Source organism: Dermacentor variabilis, chromosome 8 (genome assembly GCF_050947875.1).
Source record: "Dermacentor variabilis isolate Ectoservices chromosome 8, ASM5094787v1, whole genome shotgun sequence".
Taxonomy (NCBI): Eukaryota; Metazoa; Arthropoda; class Arachnida; order Ixodida; family Ixodidae; genus Dermacentor; species Dermacentor variabilis.
In genome coordinates, this window is record NC_134575.1 from 37217523 (window position 1) to 37232131 (window position 14609).

At 47.9% G+C, this 14609-nt stretch overlaps 1 protein-coding gene across 2 annotated transcripts in view; it reads right to left on the reverse strand.

Moving 5' to 3' along the window:
- The window catches only part of Ca-alpha1T (Ca[2+]-channel protein alpha[[1]] subunit T), a 397067-nt gene that overhangs the window by 247319 nt on the left and 135139 nt on the right, over positions 1-14609 (reverse strand). The window lies entirely within an intron of this gene.

The window sequence follows — 14609 nt, forward strand, 5'->3', positions numbered from 1 at the left end:
TGATAATCCCAGCAGAAGACCATAGAAAAGACATTATATATATATATATATATATATATATATATATATATATATATATATATATATATATATATATATATAATCACATAAGAAGAAACCAACAAACAAAGATACCAAGGCCAGCACAGGGGAAATCACTTGTACTTACTAATGGCATTAAATAAATGATACATTAATGGCAATGAAAGTAGATGAAAAATCTTTCCGTAGGTGGGGAATGATCCCACGTCTTCGCATTACGCGTGCGATGATCTAACAATGGCGCTACTCGTATATATATATATATATATATATATATATATATATATATATATATATATATATATAGTTTTAGAAACGAAGGTGCACACTTACGAAAATTTCATCTTTATTGTTTTTAACGCTTCGGCCGTGGCACGGCCGAAACGTTAAAAACATTAACGATGCAATTTTCGTGAGCGTGCACCTTCGTTTCTAAAACTACCTATGCACCGGACCTACAGAACTTCTCATTGAATTATATATATATATATATATATATATATATATATATAGCTTTGCTTCTCTCTCTCTCAGAAGTTACGAGCGAACTAAGGAATTAGTGAACGGATCAATGAATGAATGCGTCAGTCAAGTCAGACAGCCAGTAAATCAATGAGCCACACGTGGCGTGAAACCGGAGACTGGTTTCTCGCGTGATGAAGCCCCCTGCGTTGAGACGAAGCAACAAGAACTGAACGAAACGCTTTCCGAGTGGTGTTTGCCCGTAGCTCATTGCGCAGCAGCAGCAGCAGCAGCTGCGGCAACAGCGCGAGGCCTTCATTGAAAATCAATCCCACATAGCGGCACGCACGCAAAGGGAAACTTGGGTCACGTGTCCCGGACGAGGGCTCGCTCTTGGGCCAGCCGCGATCTCGCCTTCGCCGCGAAGCGAAAACCGGCGCGATTGTCGAGTAACTTCTGCGGGCGGCTGAAACAGGACAAAAACCACAAAGACGGTGCCCCGACTTAGTTCAATAAATTCTCAACAGCTTTCTTTTTTTCTCATTGGCACTCATTAGAAATGGAAGCCTGATACGAATCGCGCGGGAAAAAAAAATAAGGACGGAGGAAAGAGAGACAAGAATGTTAGCGCTTCGTTCGTGCACATTATTAGCATAGCTTTATTACCATCGTCGTTACCAACGTTTGTTCACGTTATCATTACTCATTTCTTTTTGCGTAACAACACCTGCGTAACCGCAGAAGTGAACTCATCGGGAATTCAACGAAAGCTTGCTAACGCCGCTGCCGCGCGCAAGACAGTTTGCAGAATGTCTATTTTTCGGGACGAGCAGCAACTCACAAACTTGCACCCGCCTTCTTTTTTTCTTAACAAGCCCGCTATAACGGTTAGTCGGTAATCATCGGTTTTCGGTTCCGTAACTCATTCTTTCCTCGCTCGCATTACTGCGTTTAACGGTTCATTTGTTTACGGAACGCGAATCCACGCCGTCGTCCGTCGAAGAGAGGTCATAACGCGCTAATCACAAACACTTCTGCCGAAGTTTTAAATAACACGTAGGGGGATTTGAAGGAGACACGGATTTTTCGTTCGGAATTAGCTGTAGCGCGCGAGCATACGTTTACTTTCTTTTTTTTTGGACAGACGCGCGCTTTAAGTTTTAGTTTATTAGGCAGTTTTAGCGGAGCGTTTATGGTCCGCGCCCAGCTCAGACCGGCGTATCCTGACAATTCGCGCACAGCGCCCCAAGCGGAACGCTACAGTGGGAACACTAATGCACGTTCTCACAAGGCTCACGCCGGTAGCGGAACGGAGAAAACTGCGCACGTTCTGCTGCGGGCGTTCCATAAATTCACTGCAGCTACAAAACCGAATGAGCAGGGCGTTGGGGTGCCTCTACTTGCTTTCTTTTGTCGTCTTACAGCCAAGCTGACAGCGCGTCGCTGGCGTCTCTGGGAGACGTGCTTGTTAAATAAAGAAAAACGACCAACCCTTCCCCTACCGGAAAATGGGAGTAAGCGAAGCTTTTCCTGCGTGCACCTGACTTTCGTCACGGCTAAGTAACCCACAGGTAACGGTGCCGGATCGCTTCGGCCTCCCGTTCCCTCAGCTAGGGATCTTCTCCTCGTTGCTGTAGGGTCGCCTGGGCTCGAGCGGCTCGAAAGGCTGGATCGACGCGCCCACGGCGTGCCCTTTCACGGGCGAGTTCTCGCCGCCGCTCATCAAACGCTGCCCGTTCCTCGGCAGAACGCACAACGCGTGGCCGCCCCACCCGTTTTCAGAGTTTGAACTGAACGGAAACGAAGCCGGCGCAGCGCGCGCGAAATCTTTTCCCGCCTTTTCTCACTCCGGCGGAAGCGAAACGGCTCTGATTGGTTGCGCGCGTGCCGTGAGCGCGCGCCTAGGCAGCTGGAATCGTTGTTAATGACTCATGCTCCGGCGTCGGCGCAGCTGTCAACTCATCAAACCGCCCTTTCCCGCAGCTGCTCAGCTCTGCAAGCGAGTGGTTTTTTTTGCGTAACCACGACAACGCCACTTGTGAGCCAATACAAGCTTCGCTTGAAAAATTGGCGCAGTTTATGCAGCCACCACTACGCGTGAAATGTGAGCGGAGAGTGAGCAACACTCCAGAAAACCTGTCTATTAACGCGACTGCGTTAAGGGCCCGGTGTCGCAGAAGAACCGGTGTCGGCGTCCGGCGTCGGCGCCGGACGTCCTGTGAGCGAAAAACTGCCCTACATATGCCATACGGCCCTAAAGTTTTTCTTCTGTCACTAGAGTTGCTCATACCTCCTATTGTATACTTTACAACGTTATTACTCGGAATTTTGAGAATGACAGCCCACAAACAAATGTCATGAAACAAAACACCGACAGCTGATGTCTTTTATGTCGCATCTTCTTAAACTGAATTATTAAAAGTGCGAAAGAACTACAGAAGGTCGGCTCAAGCAGGAGACCGCGTTTCTACCAGAAAGCTCGACTTTGTGCATAGCGTTCGCCACCAGCGTTTTCTGGTTAACATTGCGGTAACATACGCTGCAGTTGCAGCTGCAGTTGCAGCTGCAGTTGCAGCGTTCAGAAGCGGTCAGGGATCTTTGAATGCTATCGCGTGCCGTTCTTAAATTTAGGCGTCTAAGCGTCCTCCAATTTTTTACTACTTTCTCTGGCATCGTAACGGCAGGAAAATAAATAATGAAAGGTGAAAAATGGTCATCCACTCGAGCGCACAGCACGAACCTACACAAGCTACAAATACAAAGCTACAAAGCAAAAAAAAAAAAAAAACAGCCGGAGCTTTAGATGCTTCCGTTTGTACAAAAAATTACCCTTATTATGTGTTTGCCTTTTACTTTTCCGGTTGCACGTTACAAGGAGTTACTTTTGCAAATCAATCTTACAGCTGGAGGGCATTGTGCTTTCTCCCCAAATGCGAAGGCAAAACATCCAAGGTTTCTTTGCGACCCGCCCCCCTAATAATAGTAAGTCAACTTGGATTGTTAAAATATAATTCCAGAAACTTCTCGGCGCCTGTTCGTGCATAAAAAAGAGTTAGTTTCAAAAGAAAATCGCGTCTGAAGGGTCCGCATGTCTTCAGCGCAATTCATTTCTTCCACCCCGAGAGGGGAGAGGTGACTTTGCATACGCCACCCACTCGGCCCTTCCTTTACTGCCGTCGGCGAGTAAAACGGCGCCCGACAGACGGCGCCACTTCCCTTTTTGCGCAAAACGCAAACGTGTAGTCTTGGAGAATCCAAGCCAAGCCGTGGTGTTCGCCGCCGCAGCTGCTCTTGGTCAAGTGGCGCGGACCGTTCGGGCATCCCCCGTACAGTCTGTGCGAGTTTTGCGTGTCTAGAAAACCAGCGCAGCATTACGTGATAACGAAACCACTGAAACCTGACAGCGCAGGTGACGCAAAGTCGAGTGAAAACGAAACCTTTCAACCGTCCGCGTCGTTGTTAAGGGTAACGTGAATGAGTTTTTTATTTCTCGACATCGCATAGAACGGGACAAGTAGCATTTTCTTCTGTATTATAATGCAATGTAATGCTTTCTTTATTACCAGTGTTTGAGTACTAGTGACAGATTCATAATGAGGATAGTGCTACGTCATCGGGCTAGTACTTGAATGTCCCGGAGCCTAACGCCGAACTAGGCCTAACGCGATAGGGTAGGTTAGCCTCTTCGAGAACAAGTCATATGAGCAGCTAGTGCTGATGTGGAGCTTTGTGGAGCGTCCGCAAATGGCTGCGGAATGTCTTTCGTGGTCACCCTGACAAAAGACTGGACCGACAATGTAGCGATTTCTTTCGTTGGATTCTATTCCTTTGTTATCATCCACCGCTCACCACCGTGAGATTCTGGTGGTGGAAAGGTAAAGCAAGGTTTGGACCACTGGCTAAGCGCGTCAAGAGGAGAAAGAATTGGAATATCATGCTTACGTTATTCTGGCCTTGATTGTTATTGGGCACCCGATACTGATTGTCCTATTTTAGACATCTTGTTATTATTTCAAAATTTCTTGTGGCCTTCACGGGACTTCACTTTACAACTTTAATAGTATTTTACTTGAGAATTTTCGATTTATGACGGAGTTCAAGAAAGAGCGCAACAAGGACTTTCGTGACCACTTCTATAAACATAGCTTTTAGACGTTACGTAGCCGAAAACACAAGTTACATGCAGACAAAGCTGTCTACAAAAAAGTCTATGGATAGTCAACACATTGTCTAATTTTATTTTTATAGTAGAACGTCGAAGCAAGATAGAGCATGAATGCTTTCTGCTGTCTCCTCTTTGCAGTCTGTCGGGCGAGAACGAATAGAATGATGAGCAATTTCCGGTTCTGGTCGCGAAAATTCCGGCCGTTTATTTCGATTCTGCTTCTTTCTCCCCGTATTTTCTTGCTCTGTATTAGGAGTACCGCGTTTCGAGCATGTCTTGCCCTTCCTACAAGAATAATTAATACACCATTAGAAAAAAATCTATTTAGAATTTTGAGTCGATTTTGCGATCTACCAGGAGTCGTACGTTAGCAACAACGTGAGCTGAAAGTAACACTCTGAAGGTCCACAAGCATTTCCAAGTCGAGTTCTTTAGAAAAATTACAATAAAAATTATGCTGTGTTCCTACTGGCATTCTGTTGTGTTATGCTAACTTTCTGTTGGCAAGTAATCAGGGGACATACCTAATTTTGTAAAAAAGACCTTCAACTGCTGCCACACTCATCGCAGAGATTACGCAGGTCTGGAGAAGGTTGCGCGATGGTCACTGCATGAAGAAATTGCATAATTCGTTATGAAAATTTTGTATCCTTTCTACCAACTCTTCGTTGCCGTAGATCGAGTTATGTTGAAAAGCCATTGAACACATTGAATGATTGAAACATCAGCTGATTTTTGAGTCCTCACGGACTCAAAAAGGAAGTGCACACACTGCCTAAGGAATTGTACACTGAGATCATCAGATGCAACTCTTGCCTAAATTGTTATAATAATTATGTAATCTGATGACGCTTGTGCATGTGTGTGCATGCGTACTGTGAACGTTCCTTCCTCCCTTCTTTATTTTCCGCTTCCACGATGCAGGTAAGCTAATCAGGTTCAGCCTAGTTAAATTGTGGGGCTTTACGTGCCAAAACCATGATGTGACACGTTGTAGTTGGCGACTCCAGATTAATTTGGACCGCGTGGGGATCTATAACGTGCGTCGAATGCACGATACGTTGGCGTTTCTTTTTTGCATTTCGCCCCCATCGAAATGCGGCCACCGCGGTCGGGATTCGATCCCGCGCCCTCGGGCTTAGGAGCAGCTCAGCCTAGTTAGCTTTCTGTGTAGTGTCTTGACGAAGTTTGCGTTGTCTTAAGCTCCTGCACCCACTGGCTGGCTGACTGATTAACAGCTGATAAGAAACAAACAAACAAAAAGCAAACAAAAAAACTAGCTAATCGACTGACTGATTGACTGACTGACTGACTGACTGACTGACTGACTGATTGATTGATTGATTGATTGATTGACTGGCTGACTGACTAACCAATCAACTAACTTACTAACTAACGAGTTGTTTATTGAGACGGGCGGTGAGAACGACACGATACTTCCCACTGCTTAAGGAGTCGGGGACGCTGAGCAAAAGAAAACTAAGCACTCTTCGGACGCATCAGTGTCAAGCCGTCTATTGCAAGAGGGTCCCGGTAAGATATATGCACTCTTTTCACACGGCGCTTAAACTGCGCTGGCGTCTGGTCGAAGTCTGCGATGATCATTCGCAGCGCTTTCATCATCACTGGGGCCGTTAACGAGCTTCGTCTAATTAGGAGAGTCTACTCCCCGGCGAAATTCAATTGCCTCACGCGAACTTTCCTCTGCCTCCTAAACACCTGCTTTTTTGTTCTTCTCTTCTCACTCTGCCCTTCGGCAAAATTTTCACGTCGAAACACATTTCGTTTTCTTTTTGTCGTCTCGAGTTGTTTCTACAGTTCGAACTTTTTAATTAAATGCCGCAGGAAAGTTCGTTAAGGAAAAGGAAAAAAAACGAGCGGCGCTGTAATTTCTCCTTAATTAAAATTCTTGGCTCTCTGCCCGTATAATTACTCGTTAAAGAAACGAATAAACGTCCAGCAGAGCGTGAGTGCTTGGCTGAGAGAGAGTCGGCGGCTATATTCGGGTGGTCCTCTTCCCTCCTCCTCCCGGTTGCGTGCTTTAATGCGAACGTAAGTTACGAGGTTTGTTGGCGTCGATAATAACGGCTGATGCACGCCCCAGAACATAGCACCCTTTTCATTCGCGCATTCTTCTTTCTTTTCTTTTTGTTGAGAATTATGCTTCGCGATTTCGCTGCCAAGGCGAAAGCCGCGCTATGACTGCGAGGCCGTTTTATCAGGTAGCTGTACAAATTGACTTAGACGCAAATATTTGAACATCCACGCCCGGTGCCGAGTCAGAGCTGTGCTATTTCTCTTTATCGTTCTTTGGCGTAGTCTGACGTAAGGTAGGGGGGGAGCTATTACGGTGGAGCCATTATCCCGAGCTAAATGCATCGACATGTTCTCCATGCACACCCCTATGCACTCAGTTGCCCTATGCCCGCCCGCTATGCCCGCTATTTAAGCATATCGTCTCCGTGCATGAAATTCAATTGCACTTCAATAGATAGTCTACAGAAAGCAACATGAAGTTGGTAGGAGCCCATCACAATTATTAGGACTGCTCCTGTAAGGGCGTGGTCGCTCCGTCTTTCTCGAAAAAATGCACGGTGTTCGACTGGAGCCCAACAAGCTTTCTACGGAACCCAGGAGAATGTAAACAGGAACTCAACAGAAGCTCTATAGCGACTTTGGTAATGAGTATGCGTACTGCATGTACAATCTGACATTGCTTGTGTCCGGTGTCTAGACGCAACTGGCATTATACGAACGCTCGATCTCTGTGTAATAGTACCTGTGCGCTGCGCGTATTCGAAAATCAATATGAAGTCAATGCGAAAGTGTTGTTGGATTTGTATTGACTCCAATGCACTTTCTATTGAGACGTAGTTGAACCTAAATTATGTTCGCTATCGCAGCTTGCATTGTTTGGTGTGATTGTGTTTAGTTTTGGCGTTTAATATTTCGCTTCCTGGTGGGTCTAACAGTAAAACGAATGTCGTTTCCAGACGTAAACGCCAGTGGTCTACATACATTTGTATTTGAAAAGGAAAGTAGAATGGTAACTGTTTCTGCCGCTTCATGGACGGCTGGAGCTTTGTCAAGTTGAGAGAGAGTAGCTATTTCCTCTAGCCAGTCGTTATCTTTTCATAGTGTACCTTGCTAAGGAGGAGGAGGAGGAGGAGGAGGAGGAATGGACGTTTATTGTGTGAAACAGCGAGAAAGTGTTCTTTCTTCGCCCTAGGTGGGCGGCTCTCTTAGTCCAGAAAGCCGTTGGCTAATGCCGCAGCCCGCGTCCGGTCCACCAGACTTCGCTGATCTTCCAGGCTCTGTGCCTTTAACATTGCCTCCCACGTTTCTTCGATCGCTTGTAGCGGTTCTGAGGCATCATCGTGATTGTTGTTCTCGCGGTGTGGGCACACCAATACCATGTGTTGGAGGGTGTCTGGTACCTCACAATATCGGCATAGGTATGAGAATTCGGTGGGGTGCATTCGGTGCACGATAATTCCATGGACATAAGTATTCGTTTGTAGTCTACGGAGGGCGGTGGCTTCTTCCTTGCTTAATTTGGATGTGGTAGAGGATATTGTCCTTCTTTCCAGTCGGTAATGTTGCAATATTACGGCGTAGTTGATGGGAATGTCCTCCACCCTCGTCGCTTTCCGGAGACCGTGCGACAGGAAATCCCGGCTGGTATGCTTTCGGGCGACAGCATGTGCTGCTTCGTTTCTTGCCAGGTGTTTCTGGCCTGGGGTCCATGCGACGAAGGTTTCGGGTAGTTCTTGGCGTCTTGTTATTTCTTTCAGAATCTTCACTGCTGCGGCAGAAATTCGGCCTTTTCGTAGATTTCTACATGCCGTTTGCGAGTCGCTCAAGATGATTGCTGTGTCTTTGCATGTGGCAATGCCGAGGACGATGGCCCCTTCCTCCGCGGTTTCTAGATTTCTGGACGGTATGGTGGCAGCGATTAGCTCCTTCCCTTGGTTGTTGGTGACGGTAATTGCGTATGCTCTTCTACCTGGGTATTTTGCCGCATCTGTATGTCTCGTGTTGGGGTCCTTTGAGTATTTCTTGCTCGGCGCACTAACTCTTGCTTGTCTTCTGTTGTTGCGTTTCAGTACACTTAACATTGAAATGCAATTCAACATCGCACACAACTTTTGCAAATGTAGGGGTCATCGAATAGAGCTTTTCGCAGCTGTCTCTTTCGTATCAAAGCCGCCATAGAGATGATGTATCCTTATCGAATAGTTAGCACTATGCAAAAGCTTTCCTTTGAGATAAATTTTAATATATTTCTTCATTTTTGCAAGCGTAGCGCTCGGCAAATATAACATTTGTGTTTTTTTATAGCAGTGTGGTTATAAAATGTGTGTTTCTTTTTCGTAGCTCCTTCTCACTGGTAAAAGTCGTTATAGAAATCCTGTTGTGTTTCTGTTTACGATTTGTTGCTTTTCGGTCAACTTTCTCTTCAGATGAAATTCGACATCGCAGCTGATTTTTTTTTTGCGAGGGGCTGCAAGTTTACAGTGCTCCATTCGTTTCGTTCTCGCTCGAGTCGTCTCGGCTTCGTGCTGATCTTGAAGAAAAAAGAAAGGCCACCTCGTATAAACCGCGCAACGGAGCGCGTCATTGCACGGCGGCACACCCGGTGACAGTTCTCGCATCAGACACATAATGGAGCACGACGACAATTTATGGTAACGCGCTGTCGGACCTGAAGCAGATAAATGAATCCGGGACGCCCGCGAATACAAATCGGAACTACGAGCTGCCGTAACAACCGATGGCGCCATCAACAGCGAGAGTGCATGTTATACTACTAAGATGTTTATTTTTCTTTCTTACTATTTTTTGTCAGCTTCATAATGAAAGATGTTTTAAAAAATAAAGCCCGAAGAAGTGGGGCTCCCGGAGGTGGTCGTGTGACGAGAAAAGAGAGAGAGAGACGTCTGAAACATTCATACGTTATTTCCTAAGTGAACATATCCCTCAGCCAGGAGGTATGGCTTAAGCTTCTAGGCTTGTAGCGGAGGGAGCGAAGAAAAAAAAAGTTTAGAGTGACGTCATATGTTGCTCGGGAAGTCAGCCCGTACATCAAGCATGGTTGCCCTGTGTAGGGTAGCAAACCGGATGTGCGTCCGGTTCACCTCGCCACCTTTTCTCCCCTCCTTCTCCTCCTCATACTCCTCCTCCTCTCAAAGCACTTTCATATTCTCTGCTCATTGTTACCGTTATTCGCGGCTAGAACTTGTGACATTTGCATAATGAATTCCTTTGTCCCAAATACACAGCTGGGAAATCAAAATCGAAAGTTAGGTGAACTAGATTTCACGGGGGGGGGGGTTACGTCACGGCACTGCATGACTACTGGAGAAGGAGTAATAGGAGAGGCTATCGTAAATCTAGGTGCAGCAAATAGCGCCATTTTCTTCTCCCACCCTCTGTCTTACCCTCTCTCTGGGCCGCCATCAGATTCGAACGTCACAGCTGCCAATCGAACCCACGACCTCGCGCCCAGCAGCAGGTCGGCACAGACACTGAGATAGCATGGCGGGTAAGAAGAGAAAAAAAAATGCAGGACGCATAAGCTTCGCTTTAAGGGTGGAACGCGAAAAATTTCGAAGGTCACCAACTGCTTGTCACGCTTCCCGGCAACCGCAGCGTTCTTGCGCATGCGCGGAGGGGAGCACGACGGTGTTGTGGCAAGGAACCGAGCGGGCCGCGCCGCTCGGGATAGGAGTTTGTGTTTGTGTTTCCGCCTAACATAATTATGTTTTCTGATACATTCAAATTAAACTCCAACGCTATCATGTCAGTAGGTTGTGTCTAGGTCGTGCTTTACAATTTTTGTAGCGTATTTCACTTGGAGGAGTTCAATTAGTTCAGTAACGTCCCTGCGTCACGTGCAGGGACTGCGTGGTTGTGGTTCGGAATGCTTTTTCTCAAAGCGACGTCCGACGCCGACATCGGGTATTTCTGCAACACGGGGACCGTGACGCTATCGCGTGAAGATTAACATTCCGGAGCAATACAAATAAAACTGAAAAAATAAACAAGGATGAGTAGAAAAGATGCAAATACCATGAAAATTAATAACAAATAAAGTAGAAATAAAAAAATCTGGTTGTCAATACAATCCGAAGCCCACCACTACGACCCTCACAGCTCCAGTGCTGCTTTGAGACGTTAAACCCAATCAATCAATCACAATCAATCAATCAATCAATCAATGTCTCTAAAAGTGACTGGATAACTGGCGCAAACACCCCCGCACGCACGCACGTAGACAGACAGACAGACAGACACCCATGAAAGAGCCAACTAAAACCCAAAGGCTCCTTGGCCCGATGCACACGGTAGGTCACATCGGACGCCTGGATGAAAACAGGCACCATGACCACTGGCACCTTGCGAAAGCCAGTGCCGAAACCAGCGGACAAACAGACGCGAAGGAAAAAAAAAGATAAACGAACCGCGACGCCGAGAGGGAGTGGTGGTCGTGATTGCGCGCTCATCGCACCGCTAATTAACTCCCGGTCTTTCGTTTCTCGATTTGCGGAGGGCGGCCGACCCCGAGTGCCAGCGCGTATCGCAACGCCGGCGGCGAGAGCGCAGGGTGCCCCCCCTGTCGGGGCTCGCTCCCCACCCGATCGGCGTCCCTCCATTAAATCTCGGCAGGTCACGTGGGCTGCGAGTCGGATGTGTATCCATACGATCCATACGCAGCAGAAGGCAGGGTTTGGGTATACTCTTAGGCAAAGTTACACCCTTTGGTTTGCCCCTTCTGCCACACAACGATAATCGTTATCTGCCTTGATGCGTTTCCTTTCTTTAACGCTGCGAGCCCGGTACATTCCAGTAACGAACCGCACGCGCGCTATCAGCATAGAACAGTTTACACCCTTTGGAGTGCCCCTTCTGATAACGCGCGTGCCGTTCGTTACTGGAAAGTTCCGGGCTCGCAGCGTTAAAGAAAGGAAACGCATCAAGGCAGATAACGATTATCGTTGTGTGGCAGAAGGGGCAAGCCAAAGGGTGTAACTTTGCCTAAGAGTGATATACGGGCTGGTTGGTTGTCTGGTCTTCAAGCGCTTGTCTTCGCCGTTCTTTTGGTCCCTGGCTATGTACGCGCCTGTGTTTGAAGCAGCAGAGGGTACGGCCCATCGTATTTGTGCCGCCATTCGGTTGCATTATCGCTCGCAGGCGGCTCGAAGTGCGCGGTGATCGCCGGTGAACGGGTTCGCTCGTGAGCGCTCGTTTGCTTTGTGTTTTTGCCTTCCTCTTCGCTGTTTACTCGCCTTCGTTGTTTTCGGTGCCCTTTTCGTGGAAATACTGCGTGTCACTGTCGGATAATGCGTACGCCTATGTGCGACTGCACGTGACCACGTGTTACGCACCGGATGAGACGAAAAGCGGAGAGGAGCGTGCAGGCGAAGCGAATCAACGGCTCAGGGCGAATGGTCGCCTTGTCGAAACGTTGGTCGCGGGCGCAGGTTTCCGTAATTGCTGGTCCAATGCTGTGACAGACTGTTGTGAATGACTGTTGTGAGAGCGCTATAAATTTTCTCGGACTCTGCCTCCCCCTTTCCCCTCACTCTTAAGCAAATAGCTCTCTGTTGCTTGTTCGCCCATTTTTGGGATGGTAAAACTCTCACCTCCGATGTACAGGTGAACCACTGCGTTCTCCACGGGATTGCGCAGGGAAACAACAAACGGTACTAAAATATTCTTGCTACAACAATTATACGCGTTCAAGCGCCTAATTTTTTTTTAGTAAAGGCAATAGCTTTCTAGAATTGTTTCGGCTAGCTATTAGCTTACCTTGACAACTATCATCGATGGTTTCTGTGTACGTTTTATCCCATCTTTTGTACCTATTTGCCTTTTGCTTACTTGAAGGGTAGGTAACCGGAGATGATGATGATGATGATGATCCGCTTAATACCCTCTAGCTGAGCTGCCTCCTTTTCTTTGCTTCTTTCTTCCTGTTTCTCCTTCTGACTACTACAGAACGAGAGGGTGAGAAAATATGAGATGAAAGGCCTATGCTAACCAGAGTAACCGTTTCGTTGGCTACTCTACGCCGGGGGGTAAACATAGAAAAGATGAAAAGAAAATCAGTTCCTCCGCGCGCCCGTTTGTGTGTGTGTGTGCGCGCGTGTGTGTGCGTGTGTGTGAGAGAGATGGGTTCTGCAGCGATATTCTTTGAGGCAGTCCATAGAAAGCTTTTATATACTCTTGTCTGCGAAGTCTCTAGATCGTGCACGAAAGGCTTGAGGAATAATGTCCTTACGCTTTCCATTGACTATTGCCTCAGGACTCTCAGGATAGCATCCGCCAGAAGTCTGTTCACAACAGCAGATCAATGTAAGGAGACCAGTTGTAGACTAGTTGTTGTACAAGGGACTCACTACGGTGAAGGGGCCGTTCATCATAGGATATACGCTAATATTACGGGTCCCATCATTGTATAGTTGGTAATGCGAACGTGAGGGGGGCCCATTTTATTCGATCGCACGTTATGTTTTGCGCACAGTTTCGCTAGTCCGTGGTTGACCCGTCTCACTGGGGCCCACAGTAAGAACGCGTCATTATCCATTCGTCTGCGGCCGCTACAGCGGTCTCTACCTAAGGCTCCTCCGCCCCTCCGTGTCAGGTGTGGTCGTGAAACTTAGGACAGAATAAGAAGCACTTAAGAAGTAAAACAAGGAAAATATTTATGCAGCAACGTTAAAAAAAGAAAAAAAAGATATGTCGAAGAAATGATTGGAATCCAGGACCTCACAATCATGAGCCCAAGTCTTTCGCGCGGCGCCATGAGTCAGAGGGAAACTGCCGCTACTACACAGCCTTCGTATCGGTTGTCGTTACCCCGTCACTCTAGTGTTATGGCTATAGTGACGGGCCCCTTCACTATAGTCAGTTCCGTTGTGTAAGCGCAATATGTAATATTTCATCGGCTAAATGTTTGAACCTATAAGAAGGCAGAGCTGCGTAAAAGACGCCTATGGATGGTATGTGAATGATAAAACTTGCTTCGTAAGGGCAGCAGCCGGTACAGTCGCTTGTGCAATTGACAGTGGGTAGCAAGGACAACTCCACGAACAGCGCGCCGCGATTGGCCTGAAGCCAAGTCCAAACGTTCCGAAAAATGCGCGGCACCACTGAGATGCCGGTGAGTGGCCAACAGTGGCACGTAGAACGGCGACTGGACGCTAACTGTACCACACCGCCGAAGAAAACAGACAAATAAGTAGCAGAACATGCCTGCCTGCCTGCCTGGATCGGGTGTAGGGAAACTAACGCTAAAGGGTCAGGAAAGAGGGACACGACCTGCTTTCTCCCTTTCCACCGCACGTGCAAGCCTCCTCCCTCTCCGCGCTCCCCTCCCCTTCCTTTTTTTTCCCCGTCAGCCATCCGTCGTCTCGGCGCAGTGGCCCGGGAACGGTCTCGCAAACAGCCCGTGCGGTCGCCGCCATCGCGTCCCAACACTCTCCCAACCGCCGCCGCTGGCAGTTGTGCATGGTGCGCGCGGAGAGCTCAATTTGAGCCCAAACCGCTCGCCGTTGCCACCGGGACTCCCGATTTCCATACGCAAATTAGCCCCGGCGTTTTTGCGGTGAGCTCGAAAAAAAAAACGGCGTCTTCCCGCTTCTTCTCGCCTCGCGTCCCGCCCCTCCTCCCCTATTCTGCGAGTTTTAGGGAAGAAACGGGACTGAGAGCAAGGGCTGACAGTGGCGTCACCTAACGGGGAAACAAAGGAGAGTAGGGGGAGGGGGGGAGGGCGGCGAAGAGCACGCGGGCTGAGCAGTATAGCGTATGTGTGGTTATACGTAAAACGATGAAGAGACGATGGTGCCGTCGACGCGTCTGTGGGCGAACCGCTCGCGCTGACGGGTCAATCGAAGCCCGAAAAGGTTAGCTAGGGCTCTGTGCCAGAATCAACAAG